We start from the raw sequence: 18,916 nt of genomic DNA on the forward strand, positions 1-18,916 counted from the left end.
TTAATAACGTAAAGTGAAAGAGGATAAGCTTCCAAACTCTTGAAACGTATGCACCTTGAGTATGAACATATCGGGGGAGTACGCGGTGGTAGCCCGTGACTTCTAACGGTGATACAAGACATTGAATTATTATTTTATGTGCTAGAAATTCTGTCACACTACGTGTGGCCACATGTTACTATTTTATTTAGTTTTTTGAGGGCTTCCAACACTAGTCCAATTTGGACACAAGGAGGAAAGAAACCCGTTCGATGCTTATTCCAATCTTAATTAAATTGTAAAGTCAAGAGTCGAGTCTTGTTTTTATGATTGAATGTTTATGGATGTGGCTTTTGCATGTGGAATCAGTTATTTATTTTTGAAGTGAAGCATGATTAGTTTTAGTTCTTGCTTTAAGTTGTAGTACTCAGCTTTTGTTGATTACATGCTTTCATGTCTTTTGGTCATGGCATATTCCATAATAACTCTATGATGATCCATCAATTGCACTTGCGTTGTTGGGGAGTATTATTTTCTAAGCATGACTATTAGAAGTGACTTGCAAGTGAAGTCCACATTCGGGATGAGGATGTTGAGAGCATTTATATTCTTGCATATGTTTTATACTCTACTTTTAATAATGTGTAGACAACGCTTAGTTAATGGATTTCATTTTAAAGTTGGATTTTGGTTTGGGCCTTTGTGGTTCCAAGTTGTATTAAAGGCCAATAAATATATTTAATATCTTTTTAATGTTAGTTAGCTCCACGTAATTCTAGTACTAGTCTTAACCGTTATAGTGGTGGCGGTAATATTCTAATAATTCCTTTATTTAAGTAGGAAAATGGTTTTATAAAAACAATGAATTATTATGGTGTTATATTTGTAGTACGAAATCTCATATCAAGGAAGTTCTAACAAAGAATGCAAGTGAATATATTGAAAATAATCAAACCAAACAGTTTTACATTGGCATGGGGTTTTGAATTTGTAACATACACCAAAATATTTCTACCATTGTCCCATCTTAGCGATCGATGACGATACTTGCAGTTGTTTTACCTTAAAGGATTCAATTTATATGTCGCAAGTCTAAAGGGTCTGTTTAACCACTAGTAGAAAAAACCCTTATTGCAGCGGGCTTTTAGACCCCTGTTGCAGCGTACATCGTATGCTGCAACTGGGGGGCCTGCAACAAGTCTGAACTTGTTGCAGCGTACAATGTTCGCTGCAAAAAGTGATTTGTTGCAGCGGGCTTTTAGATGTACGCTGCAACAAGTGCCAAAAAATTGGCAAAATTTTAGACTTGTTGCAGCGGGCTTTTAGATGTACGCTGCAACAAGTGCCAAAAAATTGGCAAAATTTTGGACTTGTTGCAGCGTACATATATATGTACGCTGCAAAAGACTCAACTTTTTGCAGCGTACATTTATTTGTACGCTGCAACAAGTCTGAATTACTCAATTTTTTGCAGCGTACATTTATTTGTACGCTGCAACAAGTCTGAATTTTTGCCAAATTTTTTTCCCTTGTTGCAGCGTACAACATATATGTACGCTGCAAAAAAGCACTTTTGGCGGGAAAATTCTAATTTTGTTTAGGGATACCTAGAGTGCCTTGCACCAAATATAGATCGAAACCTGTCAAAACAATAATAGAATAACGCAACCTGTATAACAAATATAAAAACAACAACTGGAGTTTTGTATACTATATATCCCAAAACCAAAGTGCACATATTACATTTAAATATATGTTCCAATTTCAACATAAACATACATTTTAATATAAAATTTATTCTATAACAACTAAACCAACTCGATCAAGCGCGCTAAAGCCAATAATAAATACTTGTTGGTAAAAAACTTAGCCCATTGCTCACGAACCACATCAAATTCCTCGCATAAGGCGCAATCCTCGGAGTGTAGACCTTTACAAAAACAGAAATTTAAATTAAACATTAGATTAAATACAAATTAAATATCACATTTTAACATTCAAGAAACTAATGACAATGTCCTAATAGTCTAAAATGAGTCCTTCGGTTCTTTAGTTCAAAGTTGGGAGCGAAAATGTCATTTTAGCCTAAATATGACCTATAACGACCCAATGAGCCTATAGGTGCATAAATAGATTGGAACGAGTCTTAGATCGTTAAAATTATGCATATTAAACATGTAATAAGTTTTAAATGAGTCCTTAGGTTCTTTATTTTAAAGTTGGGAGCGAAAATGCCTTATTTTAGCCTAGATATGACCTATAACGATCAAACAAGCATTAAATGGGTATAAGTAGATTAGAATAAGTTCTAGAAACTCAAAACTAAGCTTATTAATCATATAATAATTTAAAAATGAGTCCTTCGGTTCTTAAGTTCAAAGTTGGGAGCGAAAATGTCATTTTAGCCTAAATATGACCTAAAACGACACAATGAGCCTTAAATATGCATAAATGGATTGGAACGAGTCTTATAAAGTTAAAATTATGCATATTAAACATGTATTAAGTTTAAAATGCGTGCTTAGGTTCTTTATTTTAAAGTTAGGAGCGAAAATGCCTCATTTTAGCCTAAATATGACCTATAACTATCAAACAAGCATTAAATGTGCATAAACAGATTAGAATAAGTCTTAGAAACTTAAACTAAGCATATTTATCATATAATAAGTTTAAAATGAGTCATTAGGTTCTTAAGTTCAAAGTTGGGAGCGAAAATGTCATTTTGGCCTAAATATGACCTATAACGACACAATGAGCCTTAAATGTGCATAAATGGATTGGAATAAGTCCTAGAAAGTTAAAACTAGAATATAAAACATTTAGTAGGTTTAAAATGAGTCCTTAGGTTCTTTAGTTCATAGTTGGGAGCGAAAATGTCATTTTAGCCTAAATATGACCTACAACGACCTAATGAGCCTTAAAGGTGCATAAATAGATTGGAACGAGTCTTATAAAGTTAAAATTATGCATATTAAACATGTATTAAGTTTAAAATGAGTGCTTAGGTTCTTTATTTTAAAGTTAGGAGCGAAAATGCCTCATTTTAGCCTAAATATGACCTATAACTATCAAACAAGCATTAAATGGGTATAAGTAGATTAGAATAAGTCTTAGAAACTTAAAACTAAGCATATTTATCATATAATAAGTTTAAAACGAGTCATTAGGTTCTTAAGTTCAAAGTTGGGAGCGAAAATGTCATTTTAGCCTAAATATGACCTATAACGACACAATGAGCCTTAAATGTGCATAAATGGATTGAAATGAGTCCTAGAAAGTTAAAAATAAGCATATAAAACATTTAGTAAGTTTAAAATGAGTCCTTAGGTTCTTTGGTTCATAGTTGGGAGCGAAAATGTCATTTTAGCCTAAATATGACCTAAAACGACACAATGAGCCTTAAATGTGCATAAATGGATTGGAATGAGTCTTAGAAAGTTAAAAATAAGCATATAAAACATTTAGTAAGTTTAAAATGAGTCCTTAGGTTCTTTGGTTCATAGTTGGGAGCGAAAATGCTTCATTTTAGCCTTAATATGACCTATAACGACCCAATAAGCCTTAAATGTGAATAAATAGATTGAAATGAGTCTTAGAAAGTTAAAACTAAGCATATTAATCATGTAAAGGGTTTAAAATGAGTCTTTAGGTTCTTTAGTTCAAGGTTAGGAGCGAAAATGTCTCATTTTAGCTTAAATATGACCTATAACGACCAAACAAGTCTCAAATGTGCATAATAGATAGGATTGAGTCTTGAAAAGTTAAAAATAATCATATGAATCATGTAATAAGTTTGAAATTAGTTTTTAAGTTCGTTAGACCAAAGTTGGGAGCGAAAATGTCATTTTAGCCTAAATATGACCTATAACGGCCAAAGAAGTCATGAATGTGCATAAATAGATTGGATTAAGTCTTGTAAAGTTAAAACTAATCATATAAAACATTTAATATGTTTAAAATGAGTCCTAAGGTTCTTTATTTCATATTTGGGAGCAAAAAAGCCTCATTTTAGCCTAATATGACCTATAACGACCAAACAAGCCTTAAATTTGCATAAGTAGATTGGAATGAGTGTTAGAAAGTTAAAACTATTCATATTAAACATGTAATAAGTGTAATACTCTGAGAAAATATGTAGCTTTTCCTATTTGGTTTATTGTTCACAAATCAGGATCTTTGGACAACAACAAATGCTTATTAATCCAAGAAGCTTTTCCTATTTGGTTAAAACCCACACATTATTCACAATCTTCAACTTTTGTGATAATCATAAATCATAATGGACAAGCACTGTAGACTTACGAGATCTTCTCCAAGTCTGTGAATTTGTGGAATTTATTAGGAAAAATAGCCAATGTTGTAAACATGATGAATGGAAAATATAAAACTGAAGTTCTCTGTACAAGCCAGAGAAACTCCTTTTCTACCTAGATTAAGTTCATATGGTGTGTCGTGAAATGGCAAACAAATCTTTACCCAAATTTAGTGCACACAGTGAAGAAACCTAAAACCATGGATATGGAGATAGGAATTTAAGCAAAGAAGTTGTATAGTTGACTGAAAACATCTCTAGCATTGCCCACCAATGGCATATTCAAGACATATATAGTGCTTCGTAGTATATTGCCTACACCTAGACATTAAAGAGATTGTGGACTTGGCTCAAGTACCAAATTCTACTCACGAGGCTAATTGCTTTTAAAGACCTCAAATAAATACTCTAAAAAAAAATACAAGACAAACCACCAGAGAACATAATAGCTTTACTAACTATGACAGATTACTATTTAGGTTTGAAAGAGTTCCCATATCGCTTTAATAAGATGAAAAAAAGAAGTCACTTGCTTCAGAGTGTTTGTTAGTTCTCTCTTCTCAGAAAAGAATATGTCAAATTCTAAATGATAATGTCCTGTAGGACCTAGAGTGAAAGCATCAGCTTATGGAAAAGATTCCTGTGAGAATTCCACTGCTTGAATCAGGAGATAATTCAAGAAACTTCTCTATGGAACATATGATCAGATCAGGTGTAGTATAGTAAACAACCAAGACTCCATATATATAAGAACATTAATATGATGACTAGAACTGAAAGTTATGCAATCTGAGATGCTAACATGCTATTAAGGAGTATAGGAGATACAATGGGTAAATAGTTGCATACTTTTTCCTCGGTGTCATCAGCACGAGTGACAAGTCTTGATTTTATTTCCTTAGCTCAAGAGGAAAATTTATAACGTTGTAAATCTTCCCTGTCACTGGATCAAGTCTTCTTCCAACGCATCTGTTGATCAAAAATCAAAATTTCATAAGAAACCTGAGTATCAGGAACCAAATTTATATAAACTATCACTTTTACCTTGAGTTTAACAGAAGAAGAACAAATCAATTATTAGTAACATACCTTACTAATCTACAAGAAACAATACCTTAGCGCTTATCGTTGAAAACACATTCAGGGCTCACTTTAACTATATAAAGATTTTTTACAGAAATATGGCGCAAACGTTGTACCTCTAAAGGCAATAATTTGTGCATCACTGGTAAAATATACACTAAGGCCTAAGACACTAATTGTACAATAATTAGTAATTAAGGAGTAGTAGCCTTTTCATGGCCATCCTGGGTAACATTCACAAGACACAAAGTGGTGTCAGACTCACAAAGAATTCCTTGGCACATCAAATCAATAAGTCCAGTAGATGCTATCTACAAATTATTTATTTGATGCAATGGATGAATTAGTTTCTTGTTTAAAAATAAGAACGAATTAGTTTGTTTTCCAGTAAGGACTAAAATGATAGTTTATTGGCCACTATCATGTATAATCTGAAGTTCTACCCATGAAAAACTACCGAATGAAGAAAATCTGGTTACACAGTGCAAAACGACGTACTGTACAATATTTCTGCAAATTATCCCAATACCAAAATAAATCAGCAACAACAAACAGCATAAGATGTAACAACCATACGATAAAAATGAAAAATTAATCACTAAACCCGGGAAACAAAAAACAAGCATCCAATTACAGAATCAAGTAAATATATGAAAACATAAGATTCCTATTGGAAATTTAAAAACAAGAATCAGTAAACTCTTCAACTTGGTCAAGGCAAGATCTTAACAGTGAGAAAATTGAACAATCAAGAAAGGTCGACATAAAAGTAATCCTTAACTATGATTTGAACAGTCTCTAGATTCCATAGACTCATCAAAGACCCATACCACCAAATATATAAAACTAAAAACCAATAAAGGAAACACCAGTTCATAACATCAACGATTTCGACAATTTTCACTATACACCCGAGTGTAGTGTACATCTAAGGCTATAACATATAACATGCATCGTAGTAATATATGATTATAGACTTATACTTCAAATATGGATCCTACAAACAATTACAACAAGGAAAAATCAGAACAACTATCACACACCCGAAAACAGTAGAAAAAATAATTTGAATTACCCACAAATTCAAAAAGAGTTCAATTTGAAGTCTCACTAAATACATCCCGCCACAAACTAAAAGTGTGGAACATCCAAGTCTGAACATGCACTTTTCCCATATTAATTACTGTTAATTAGGACTTCATGTGTACGTGAATATTCAGCCATATCTGAAGACAATTATGTGGAAGATCTGTTACAGAGTCTGGCGGTTATTAATAGATTAAGTCAAGGAGTATGGAGAATAGTGAGCCTTGTGCTCTATGTGTTTTTCTCATTGTGATTTTACATCCAGAAAATGCGACCATCTTTTTCTCATTGTGATTTTACATCCAGAAAATGCGATGTTGGTTATCTTGGTATCAATACAAAGGCCAATGTACCAACTCCTTTCATAAAATGGATCCAAGGCCAAGTTCATAAAATGGATCCAAGGCCAAGTTTATATCATAAAATGGATTGCCATGACTCATGAGAGCACTCTGATGTAAAAAACAACAAAAGCAAGTTAATCAATCCCTGACAACTGGCAAACCTAACTACCTCAGACTTTAGAAGCAAATGAAAGGGACAAAGAAAATAAGTCTGGACTTGATTATATTCATACGATATTGAACCCCAAAATTAAAGACATCGATTAAGTCAAAGCGACCTGAAAGTACATAAGTAGAGGATTAAGAGGCAGGAGCACAGTATAATCCTATAATGTTTCGTAAGGCTGTCTATCACGCTACATGGCATTCATAGATAATTAGGAAAAAGCCCCCCATAGTAAAGCACAAGGTGACAATCTATGACAAGGCAATGACAAAGCATCACTGAGTTCTAAATCTGAATGCTCCTACTTTTCTCTACAGGCATTTTTTTTTGGAATTTCTCCACAGGCAATTCATTAGTTTACCACATTCTCTACATGAATCTACAATTCATCAGCAACAAAAATTTGACTCACAGTCTCGCCCAAAGAAGAAACAAAACAACAATTCATTATCACTGCAGAATTAAAGGAAACCCTAATTCTTAAAATAAGATAAACGAACAAACCTGATTGGACAGGGAAGATGACCGGTCGGCCGCGGCGAGGAGGATGACGGAGATTAAAACCAGCAACCGAGCAAAGCAGCTTAGTTTTTCGAGTGGGGAATGACTTCACCGGTGGTTTTCGAGCAGGGAATAACTTATGCGGTGGTTTTCCGAGAAGGGAACCACCGGTGAGGAGGCGAGGAAATAGACTCTTGGTAGAGTACCACCGGCGACGGGCGAGACCCAGCGGCGACGGCGAAGACGACTGGCGAGAACCACCAGCGATGGGCGAGACACAGGGAAAGATGAGGGAAGAAGAAGGGAGTATTGAGCGGGGATATGAATTGCGAAATTGGTGTTGAGGTTTGAGATAGAAATGTTTGGTCTAAATTAACGTTGCAGCGAAAAAAATTACTAAAATGCTATTGCAGGGGCATTTACCCTTTACGCTGCAAAATAAAAAGGCTGTTGCAGGGGGCTTTTACTATGTACGCTGCAAAAAACTCTTTTGCAGGGGGCAATTAATTTGTACGCTGCAACAACCCTTTAAAGGGTTTGACCCGCGTTGACCAAATGGTTGTTGAAGCGTATTAATACATGTACGCTGCAATAAGGGGGCTGCAACAGGGGTTTTTTCTACTAGTGACTTATGTGACTTGGGGGCGAGTGTTTTGTGTAATGCCATTCTCTATTTTTCAAAGGTTGAATGTGGGAGAGTTGAAGCCTACCCAAGTGTCTCTCCAATTAGCTGACCATACGGTGAAACTTCCATTGGGCAACGTAGAGGATGTGCCTATGAGAATCAAAAAGTTCTTTACTCCCGTAGATTTTGTGGTCCTAGAAACGGAGGAGGACCCCAATGTTCAAATCATTCTAGGAATACCTTTTATTGCTACCACGGGTGTAATCATAGATGTGAGAGGTGGTAGACTATCCCTTAATTAGTGTGGGGGATGAGAAAATTGAGTTTCAACTTAACCAAATCATGAGATGTCCCTCCCATATGGATGATTTTAAAAGGATTGATATCTTTGATGAGATTGTCAATGAGTCTATGAGCATGCATATGCATTCTACTAACGATATTCTAGAGTATGTTCTTGTGCATGATACCAATGAATGCAATGCTACCATAGAGACTCAAGATATGCCTTTGGATATGGATTGTGAAGAACCCTTGGTGTCCATTAAGACCACCAAGGAGGTAAGCAATCTTGAACTCAAACCCCTCCCCTCTACTCTCAAATATGTTTATGTTGATGATGCAAGTCCGGTAATTGTCAATGCTAAACTCAATGATGAAGAACTTTCCAAACTCTTGAATGTTTTGAGAAAGCATAAAAAGACCATTGGGTATAGCATTGGTGATTTGAAAGGGATTAGCCCGGATTTTTGCATGCACCGAATTGTTCTTGAAGAAGGTCATAAACCTTCTATTGAGCCTCAAAGGAGATTTAATCCCAATATGAGGGAAGTGGTATGGAAGAAAGTGGTAAAACTATTGGATGCGGGGATCATTTTTCCGATTTCGGATAGTAAATGGGTTTCCCCCATCCAAGTAGTACCCAAAAAGGGGGTAATAAGCGTCATTAAGAAAAATAATGATGAGTTGATCACACCTAGGGTTGTGACCGGTTGGCGCATGTGCATAAATTATCGCAAACTAAACACCACCACCCGAAAAGACCACTTCCCCCTACCCTTCATAGATCAAATGTTTGCCAAGCATAAATACTTTTTCTTCTTGGATGGATATTCGGGATTCTTCCGAATTCCGATCCATCCAAGTGATCAAGAAAAGACAACATTCACATGCCCACTTGGCACCTTTGCGTATCGAAGGATGCCATTTGGGTTGTGTAATGCTCTGACAACTTTCCAACTATGCATGATGGCAATACTTTGGAAATTTTCTTGAGAAAATCATGGAAGTCATCATGGACGAATTTTAGTGTCTATGGAGAAAACTATGATTCATGCCTAGTCAATCTAGGAAAGGTGTTGAAAAGGTATGAGGATGTCCACCTCGTTTTGAATTGGGAGAAGTGCCACTTTATGGCAGAGGAAGGTGTGGTCCTTGGCCATGAGATTTCAAGCAAGGGAATCCAAGTTGACAAGGCCAAAATAGAAGTGATTGAGAAATTTCCTACCCCAATTAATGTCAAGGGGATTTGTAGTTTCCTTGGTCACGCCGGTTTGTACCGGCGATTTATCAAGGATTTCTCAAAAACTGCTAAACCACCATCTAGTTTGTTTTTCATGGATGTCCTTTTTGTCTTTACTAATGAATGTCTTGATTCTTTTAATAGGATCAAACAAGCTCTCGTTACGGCACCTATCATTCAACCCCCCAATTGGGAGCTACCCTTCAAGATTATGTGCGATGCTAGTGATTTTGCCATTGGGGCTGTGCTTGGGCAAAGAGATGGTAGAGCCCTTCATGCAATTTTCTATGCAAGAAAGACCCTTGATTATGCACAAGCAAACTATGCAACAACGGAAAAGGATCTTCTTGCGGTTGTGTATGCCTTGGAGAAGTTTCGGCCTTATATTCTCGGTTCCAAAATTATCATTTACATGGATCATTCGTCCTTGAAGTACCTTCTTGCTAAGAAGGAAGCCAAGCCAAGGCTTATCCGTTGGATTCTTCTTCTTCAAGAATTTGATATTGAGATCCGTGATAAGAAGGGAACCGAGAACCTAGTGGCGGATCACTTGTCTAGGTTGGAAGAGATGGCAAGTGGTGAAAATCTCCCCATAGATGAGGCTTTTGCAGATGATCATCTTTATGCAATCCAAACCAAGGCCACCCCTTGGTATGCCGACATTGTGAATTTTATAGCTTGTGGTGTGATTCCTCCGAACTTCACTTCTCAACAACGGAGGAAGTTGAGGCATGATTGCAAGCATTATATTTGGGATGATCCGTGTCTATTGAAAAGAGGGGTTGATGATCTCTTGAGGAAGTGTGTTCCGGAGGATGAAATTCAAGGTGTTCTTCATATGTTCCATTCCTCACCTAGTGGAGGTCACATGGGTGCCTCCAAAATCGCGGCAAAAGTTTTGGAATCTCTTCTATGGTGGCCATCTCTCTTCAAGGATGCTTGGGTTTTTGTGAAGACTTGTGATAGGTGTCAAGGGGTTGGAAATATCTCCTAGAAGGATGAAATGTCTCAAAAAACAATCCTTGATCTTGAAATTTTTGATGTATAGGCTATTGACTTCATGGGGCCTTTCATCTCTTCCTAAGGGATCACCTACATCCTCCTAGCGGTTGACTATGTGTCCAAGTGGATTGAGGTCGTTTCCACCCCTACAAATGATGCCAAGGTAGTCATCCAATTGTTCAAGAAAGTGATATTTCCTAGGTAGGGGATTCCTAAGGCCATCATTAGTGATGATGGGTCTCATTTCAAAGGTGCATTCTCAAAACTCCTCTCCAAGTATGGTGTCATCCAAAGGCGGGGCCTATCTTACCACCCCATGAGAAGTGGCCTTGCGGAAGTCTCCCACCCGAGGTCAAGCTCATTCTTGAGAAAACGGCCGGTGGCCTCAAATTGCAAGGAAATGGGCTTTGAAACTTGATGATGCCCTATGGGCTTATAGAACGGCTTACAAGACTCCAATTGGGACAACGCCTTATAAGCTCGTGTATGAGAACAGTTTCTACCTCCCGATAGAGATGGAATTCAAAGAATCAAGTGCCATCAAGCATATAAATTTTGATCTACAAGGCGCGGGGGAGAAGATGCTCCTAGACTTGCACGAACTAGAGGAATTCCGCATGAACGCATATGATTCGGCAAGCATCTACAAGGCCAAGTCTAAGGAATATCATGACCGGGAAATAACAAAGAAGGACTTTCAAGAAGGTGAGAATGTCATATTCTTCAACTCGAAGTTGAAGCTTTTTCCCGGAAAACTCAAGTCTCGGTGGAGCGGTCCCTTTGAGGTGAAGAAAGTGTCACCTTATGGTTCATTGAAACTTTGGAACAAAGACAAATGCGATTTCTTCAAGGTCAATGGTCATAGAGTGAAAAAGTATTTTGAAAGAGCCCACATTGGGACGGTTTGCACAACATATCTCCAAGCAATTCCTTGATCTTCCTCTGCGAAGATGCGTCAAGCTAGTGACGTTAAAAGAGAGCTCTCCGGGAGGAAACCCGTGATCTCTTAGCCTTGTCCTTTAAATTTTTCATTTCTTTACTTTCTGCATTTTTGGTGTTTATGTAAGTTGTTGTTGGTTATTGGTTTTTGAGTATATGATGCATGGCATGAATTGAGAAGAGAAGGGGTAGAATTTTTTTCTAATGCAGGTCATGTTCGGCCAAACCATGGAAGAGTCCGACCGAACTATCACGAAGTTCAAACGAACTCGTCATTGGTTCGACCGAACTGCCTGGGAATCAATAGCTCCTCGAAAATTGAAGTTCGGCCAAACATAAGGGTAGTTTGACCGAACCACTCAATAGTTCGACTGGACCACCTCATGCTTCAACCAAACATGGTGAGATCAGTAGCTACTGATAATTCGAAGTTTGGCCGAACAAGGGAGAAGTTCGGCTGAAGCAACATAAAGTTCGGCCAAACCACCCAGTGGTTCGACCGAACTAGTTCAGGATCAGAAGCTCATCACCATTGAAAGTTTGGACGAATTGGGAAAAGTTCGACTGAACTCTGAACAAGTTCGGCCGAATTTTTCTTCTGTTCGACCGAACCACCTGGGATCAGGAACTCATGAAAATTGGAGGTTCGGCCGAACTTTGCATATGGTTCGAATGAACTTTAGGTAAAGTTTTGCCGAACTATAGGTAATGTTCGACTGAACCTCCTGAGATCAGAAACTTGTGTAAGTGGGGAGTTCGACCGAACGTCAAAAGATGTTCGACCGAACTCTCTTAATGTTTGCCCGAACCTCCTGCGGTTTTCGGCCACTTAACATTTTGGAGCCCGATTCTCTCTCCTCAACCCCCATATTTTCAAGCTTACCCATTTCTCTCCTCTCTCACTTTCTTTCACCCCCTCTTCACCATTGCAATTTCAAATCCATTACCCTCCATACTCCAACTCAAAATCCCTACTCCTTTCACTCACAAATCATCTCTACAACAAAATTCTTTACTCAAATACCCCAAATCTTCAAAATTCTGATTTTCTTTCAATATTTCAAGTTTGGGGGAAATCAACAAATTTCTCAAATCCTTCAAATTGTTTTCAAGTAAGGGTGTGCTATTACCTTATTCATCTTCCTAATCGTTGTGAGTAGTCTTATTTGCATCCTATTACTTGTTTTCATGCTTTAATTTTTGAAACTTATATGTTAGGGTTTGAGAAGTTGTTGATTTTTACTTGCTTTATTGATAGATTATATATTGTTGGTGGTTTGTTTTTGTATGAATTTTGTTTCTACAGGTGTGGTTGTAGTGTTCGGAGGTTGATTTGAGTTTTGTGAGTGTATTCTTGGAGATTGTTAGTGTTGCTCTCATTGGGGATTTGTGGTTGATATTCTTAGAACTTTGTTGTTTATATTGTTGGTGAGCCCTTTGGAACTTTGTAGGGTGATCGTTGAGCCTCTCCCGAACCTTCAAACACAATATGCCTCCAAAGCCATCAAAACAAACAAGGGGAGGAGGTGTAGGAGCCTCCTCAAATACCACCCCACCTCCCAATATTGAAACCTATGGCATACAAATTGAGTCCCAAAAGCATTGGGAAAACTTTGAGCGGCTTTCGTCCCAAAAAATACGGTCCACCAAATTATTTCATGGGCCAACCTTAGATAAGCTTATGCCTTAGGAGGAGGTGTTGTTATTAGCTGAAATTTTTTGCTTGAAGGAGTTCATCAGACTCAATTATGAGACCTATCCTAGGCTCACTTTAGAGTTTATCTCCTCGTCGGAGACAACTTCTTCGGAGGAAGGGTTGCAAGTGCACTTCCGTCTATTCAATGAGTCGCATGAAATGAGCTCATCCGAGTTAGGCGCTCTATACTGTTTACCCCAAGATGGTGAGGCTCATACCAACATCGCCACCGCCTTAGTGGCCAATGGGTTTGCATACAATGAGGATGAATGGTGGAGCCATATCACCGAACAAGTCCATTTTCAGACAAATCAATCAAAGGCTTCAGAAATCCTTCACTTAGTGCTTCGGTATTTTTCCTGCATGCTTGCCTACTCCATCTTATTCAAGGCAAGTTTAGGGGCCATGATCAAGGTGAGGTTGCTAGCTTATGGTTGGCCGACCAACCAAGGCCGATATTCCGCTATGATTGTGTAGCATCGTTTATCCATCGATGCTTGGCACTAGAGATGAAACCCTGAAGGGAGAGATTTATATGGGAGGCATGGTGACCCTCCTTGCCATGAGGATGAGCAATGGGAGATTAACGGGAAAGTTGGATGATCTAGCTTTCATTGGTGATGAAAAGTTCTCAACATCCGCCCTTCAAAGTCAAATATTCATCAATTACACTTCAAAGAAGGAGACTAGGTGGATTGCCGTGTTGTACAAAGAGAAAAAGTGGTATGCCCTCCCTAGCCGATCCGTCACGAAGCTTGACCGCACAAAGCCCCAACCATAGTCCATTCCTCAACAAGATACCCCAGAAGGTCTTAGCTTTATCCTAACCAAACCACCACCAACAAGGTTGAAATTACCACGCCAACAAGCTCCCCAAGTGGAGCAAGGTACGTCATCTTCCTCTTCCCCCTCCCCATTTAGTTTTGAGGGAATTCAACGTACCCTTGGTGATATCCTTCATGGACAAGATCATTTAGGGTACTATGATCGGGCTAATTATGATGTGAATGTGAGGAACAACCTAATTGAGCCGTACTTGAACTACCCCAACCACCCGCCACAAGAAGGGCCAATTCCTCGTTAGGGGGGAGATGGCGCACCACTCTCATATCCTTATTATAGTGGCCATGTTCCCCCCGAGGAATGAACTTCCCCTCCCTCTCCCTATGACTGGACTAGGCTGGGTGGTGCGGACTTTGCGTATGACCCGGCATGCCCCGATGCTTATCCTCCCCGTTCGGAAAATTGGGGGGGCTTGTTGGGGAACATACCAAGAACCATCTATGACGGTTTGTCTCACCGCCCATAGATATGATTGGCCACCCTACACCACCACCTCCGGGCCTGATGTAGATGGAAATATAATTTCGCCCGACCCCGTCCGATTATGTTAGTCCATATGATCCCTCGGACATCTTTTATCCCTACCATCCTCCATCACAAGAGGATGGTGATGACAGTATAGACGATGCTTGAGCCCTTTCCCCCCCCCCCCCCCATATTTGTGCCTTGATTAGACTATGTTGCTCGAGGACGAGCAAAGGGTTTTCTTGGGGGAAGATTTTAGGTACCTTCGGGAAAAGTTGATTTAGGAGCATGTGGTGGGTTGGAAGGGGTAGCTGATGTTGATTGTTGGTGTTGCTTGTTAGTACCTTGTTGCCATGTTGGTTGGTGTTGGTCGGTGTTGCTCGATTGATTGATTTTTCTTTTTGTCTGCTTGTTGTGAGTACGGTTGGTTTATGTTTGTCGTGGTTGACTTGTGCTTGGTTAGTACCCTTGGAGGGTGATCGCTCCCAATTCTCACAATCCAAATTGACTAATAGATTTTCACCATTAGAGTTTCCGTTTCTTAATTTTTGTTCTTACTTTTTCCTTTTCCTTTTTCTTAAAAAAAAAAATCAAAAAAAAAATTACAAAAAGATTTTCATTTATTATTTTTGTTGTTTTCTTTTTCTTATTTAACTTCCGCAATTTTTCGGTCTTTCTTTATTACTGAATAAACGGTCAAATGCCCTAGACGACGCCCAAATGATGAAATCTAATGTGGTTCCCTTTCTAGACCTTTGTGGGAATTAGTAGGAGTTGTTCTCGGAAAAATGTATGCTAGAGTTAGGGTGTTTTAGGAGTTGCTTGATCTCTATTGCTCCTTGTACCACTAGAGTTAGCCTTCAAACGTGCAATTGCTATCTAGCCTGAAAATTTTCTAATTCGCTCATAATTGGATAAAAGTAATCCGTTTTGTGGTCCCTTAAGCCACTAGGTGTACTCAGATTCCCCTCAAAGTGAAACTCTACAAAAGACATAGTTCTATCTTTGTGTCATTCAATAAGTGGCATCATAAGCCGCAAGTGTATTATTCATTTTCTTTGTTCAAATAAAGTTTATTCTTGTAAAGAGAAAATCCCATAATAAGGGAAAAAGAAAAAAGCCAAAAACAGTTAAAAAATGCGTGAAAAAAAAGAAGAGAAAGTCCAATAATAGGTCAATTTGTGGATGCCTCCCACGCTTAGTTTTTAATCGTTCATGTCTTAAGTAGAATAAAGAAAAATGGGGTCTAATAGTGCATTTAGGGGAGGTGGACCATTATTCTTGGATTCTTTTAGCCTAAGAAGACCTTATGAAACCTTTTGAATAGCTAGATGTGCTCTAAAGTACCAAGTAAAAGCGCCAATAGAAGTGTTCTCTAGTAATCTAGATTAATCCTCACCTTGGCATACATTTGGAAGAAGCTTTTCCGAGTAGTCACTCAATTGTCTAAATTTGTGGACCATTTCCGTGATTGGTTGACTTGGGCAGGACCGTGTAGTTTAATTTTCTTTACTTCTCTTTTCATTTGAGTTATGGGTAACATTCAAAGAAAACCCTTGCGAGAACTCACTCGCCCTCTAGAACGACTTAGGGGTTTAAAGAGCTTATTGCATGTGCTTAAATGCAATCGTGATTCCTACGACAGTGAGTTAGTGTATATTCTCACCCTCGATTTTCCTTATTTTTTATTTTGTTTGAATAAATTCTCTTTCTCTCCCTCGTTCTTCTGTTGTTTTTCTTGAGGGCAAGCAAAAGCCTAGCTTGGGGGAGTTTGATGAGTGGCATTTATGTCACTTTTGTAGTAGTACTTTGCCTCTTTTTATTCTTGATTTTGTTTGTTTTCTTTCCTCTTTGTGCTTGTTTTAGTCCCCTTTGCCTTTCCTTGCGTAGATGACTCGGTTTTTCCCAATCACCGTCCTTTTCCCTTCTTTTTTTTGTTTTGGCAAGCTTTTGCTTTTCACGGGTGTGTTAATGTGTAGGAAAATAGGTAAAGAGGACGGAAAGGTCAACAGAAGTCGACATCATCCCAAGGAAAAGTCGAAGTGAAAATAGGAGTCATAAAGTCAAGAGCTCAAGATGTTCGGCCAAACCTCTGAAGTGTTCGGCCGAACCAAAGCAGACTCTAAGAAGCAAAGAAGCCCAAAAGTTCGGCCGAACTAAGCTGAAGGTTCGGCCGAACTGCATTAGGTCCGGCCGAACATGCCTAAAAGTTCGATCGAGCCCCATAGTAGGAGAAGTTCCTGATCCTGTTGATGTTCGGTCGAACCTACATTAGGTTCGGCTGAACCTACCCCCTAAATTCGGCCGAACCTTCCTTCAAGTTTGGGCGAATTGAGGATTCAAAGAGTTCCTGATTGCTGCCAAGTTCGGACGGACCTGATGTTGGTTTGGCCGAACCTACCCTTCGGTTCGGCCGAACTCCTATGTAGTTTGGGCGAACCTGCTATCAGCGCTGGTATCTTTTTCGGGACTATTTAAAGCCATTTTGGGAATTTTTGTTGTACCCTAATTTAGAACAAAAACAACCTAAGTTTAGTTTGGAGAGAGAAAGTAAGGAACTTCATTGATTGCTCATTTTGTGCTTGAGATTCTCCCTAATCTTCGATTGAAGCTTCATTGTAAAATTCTCAACTCTCATTTTCATTTATTGTCATTAGTTTCTGATTTTTATTAATTTTGTCACTTTGTTTCTTCATAAATCAAAAAACCCAAAAATAGGCACTTTTATATTTCTCTTGTTTACTTGGATTTTCCCAATCTTCTATTAGTCTAGACTATTTGGTTGGACTATTTGGTTAGAGATTTTTTCTTTGATTACATGGAAATACATGCTCCTAATGAATATATCATGTTGAAATTTGTGGTTAACTCCATGAGTGAGTAGTCTCTTATCTAGGGGTTTGGGTGTAGTTAGGATTTCCATGTATGGGGGTTTTAAGGTAGAATTCAGTAGTTCTTGCGATTAAATGCATAATTTGGGGGGTCCATCGAAATACATTCCCACTTCCAACAGGCCAATGGAATGCGATGCATTGATTTGGCAAGGAATGGTGAGTCCTTGAGTCGTATGATTTTGATTAGATTTATTTTGATTGACTCTCTAGTCTTTGGGTTTTTGCGGGAGCATGATTCATTATCTTGTGAGTATTAAAGATCAATTCCCCTTTCAATTTGTCTTTGGGAGTTTTGTTAATTCCAAAACCCTTAATCCCCTATTGCATGGTCCCCTTGGTGAACCCCAATCCCCTAGTGTCTTTAATCCTTGTTTCTCGTTTTAATTGTTTAGTTTGCATTCTTTTTTTCAACAAACAACCCCGCTTCAAACTAGCTTATGTTAGCACTTTTAGATACGAAACTCGCAATTCTCCATGGATATCGACCCTTGCTTGACATTCTACTTGTTTCTAGTGGTCAGTTTAGGTATTTAGATTGATTTAGGTGTAAGACTAGCAACAACCTAGTTTTTCCCTTTATCAGTCCACCCTTGGACTTGTAAGTCATTGTTCCACTTCACTAAGTATTTGGTTTCAATTTACTTAAATGTAACACCGAATGCTATGTATTTAACTCCTCTTATGCCCAATATTTTTCTCTTTCATTTGGTATCTTTTCTCATCTTTAGTGGGGAATTGTTGGAATTTAAAGATGGAAAAGTGCGTTCAAAACCATCCTGCCAGGTTTTCTAAAACTGGCAGGTTTCGAGCGCAAGTTGAAAGACGGACTTAAAAGGCCTTTTCTAAAGTGAATCTAAAATCGGCCGATTTTGAGAAACGTACTAGTTTATGAAGGTTTATTTTGTACTCGGAACTGACCGGTTTTGAGAAATTAGTCGGACCGATTTTGAGATAATTTCTTTGATTTTGTCCGGTTTTTTATCTTCCTTCTCTTTGGATTCCTCTTTTATGATAGCTTTTTAAGTATGATTTATGGACAATTATCATTCTGGTTATGGTGATTAAGTTGGTCCATTATTTCTCTTGATTATGGGGGTTATAAACTCTTCATTATCATGGGTTTAATTGGTTGTTTAATATCATTGGATTCCTTTGAGTCCTTTGATTTCTTTGGGTTGTTTTGTATCCTCCTCTAATCCTATAAATATATGCTTCATTTCTTGAGTTGCTTACAGAAAAATCATTCCCTTATCATCTCCTTTTCTTCATCTCTTTTGGGAATAAGTTCTAGTAACTCCATCTCACACCCAAGAGTGTCATTGTGTGTTGAGAGTTGTGTAAACCTTAGGGAACGAATTAGTGAATACAATTGTGCATCCCGGTTGCACCAAATCTTATTTTCAAGGCAGTGATTTGGTTACCACGACAAAACAAGTTCCGTAAGTCTTACTTTCTTGTT

At 38.2% G+C, this 18,916-nt stretch overlaps 1 long non-coding RNA gene across 1 annotated transcript; it reads right to left on the reverse strand.

Annotated features, from left to right (window-relative positions):
- Window positions 1-1,288: 1,288 nt before the first annotated feature.
- On the reverse strand, window positions 1,289-8,088 carry LOC130470427 (uncharacterized). Its single transcript, XR_008930721.1, has 3 exons — window positions 7,475-8,088; window positions 5,141-5,260; window positions 1,289-1,909 (listed from the first exon to the last, which is right to left on the reverse strand). It is a non-coding gene; the product is annotated as an uncharacterized lncRNA (long non-coding RNA).
- Between the last annotated feature and the right edge of the window lie 10,828 nt (window positions 8,089-18,916).

Source organism: Spinacia oleracea, chromosome 3 (assembly GCF_020520425.1).
Source record: "Spinacia oleracea cultivar Varoflay chromosome 3, BTI_SOV_V1, whole genome shotgun sequence".
Classification (NCBI taxonomy): Eukaryota; Viridiplantae; Streptophyta; class Magnoliopsida; order Caryophyllales; family Amaranthaceae; genus Spinacia; species Spinacia oleracea.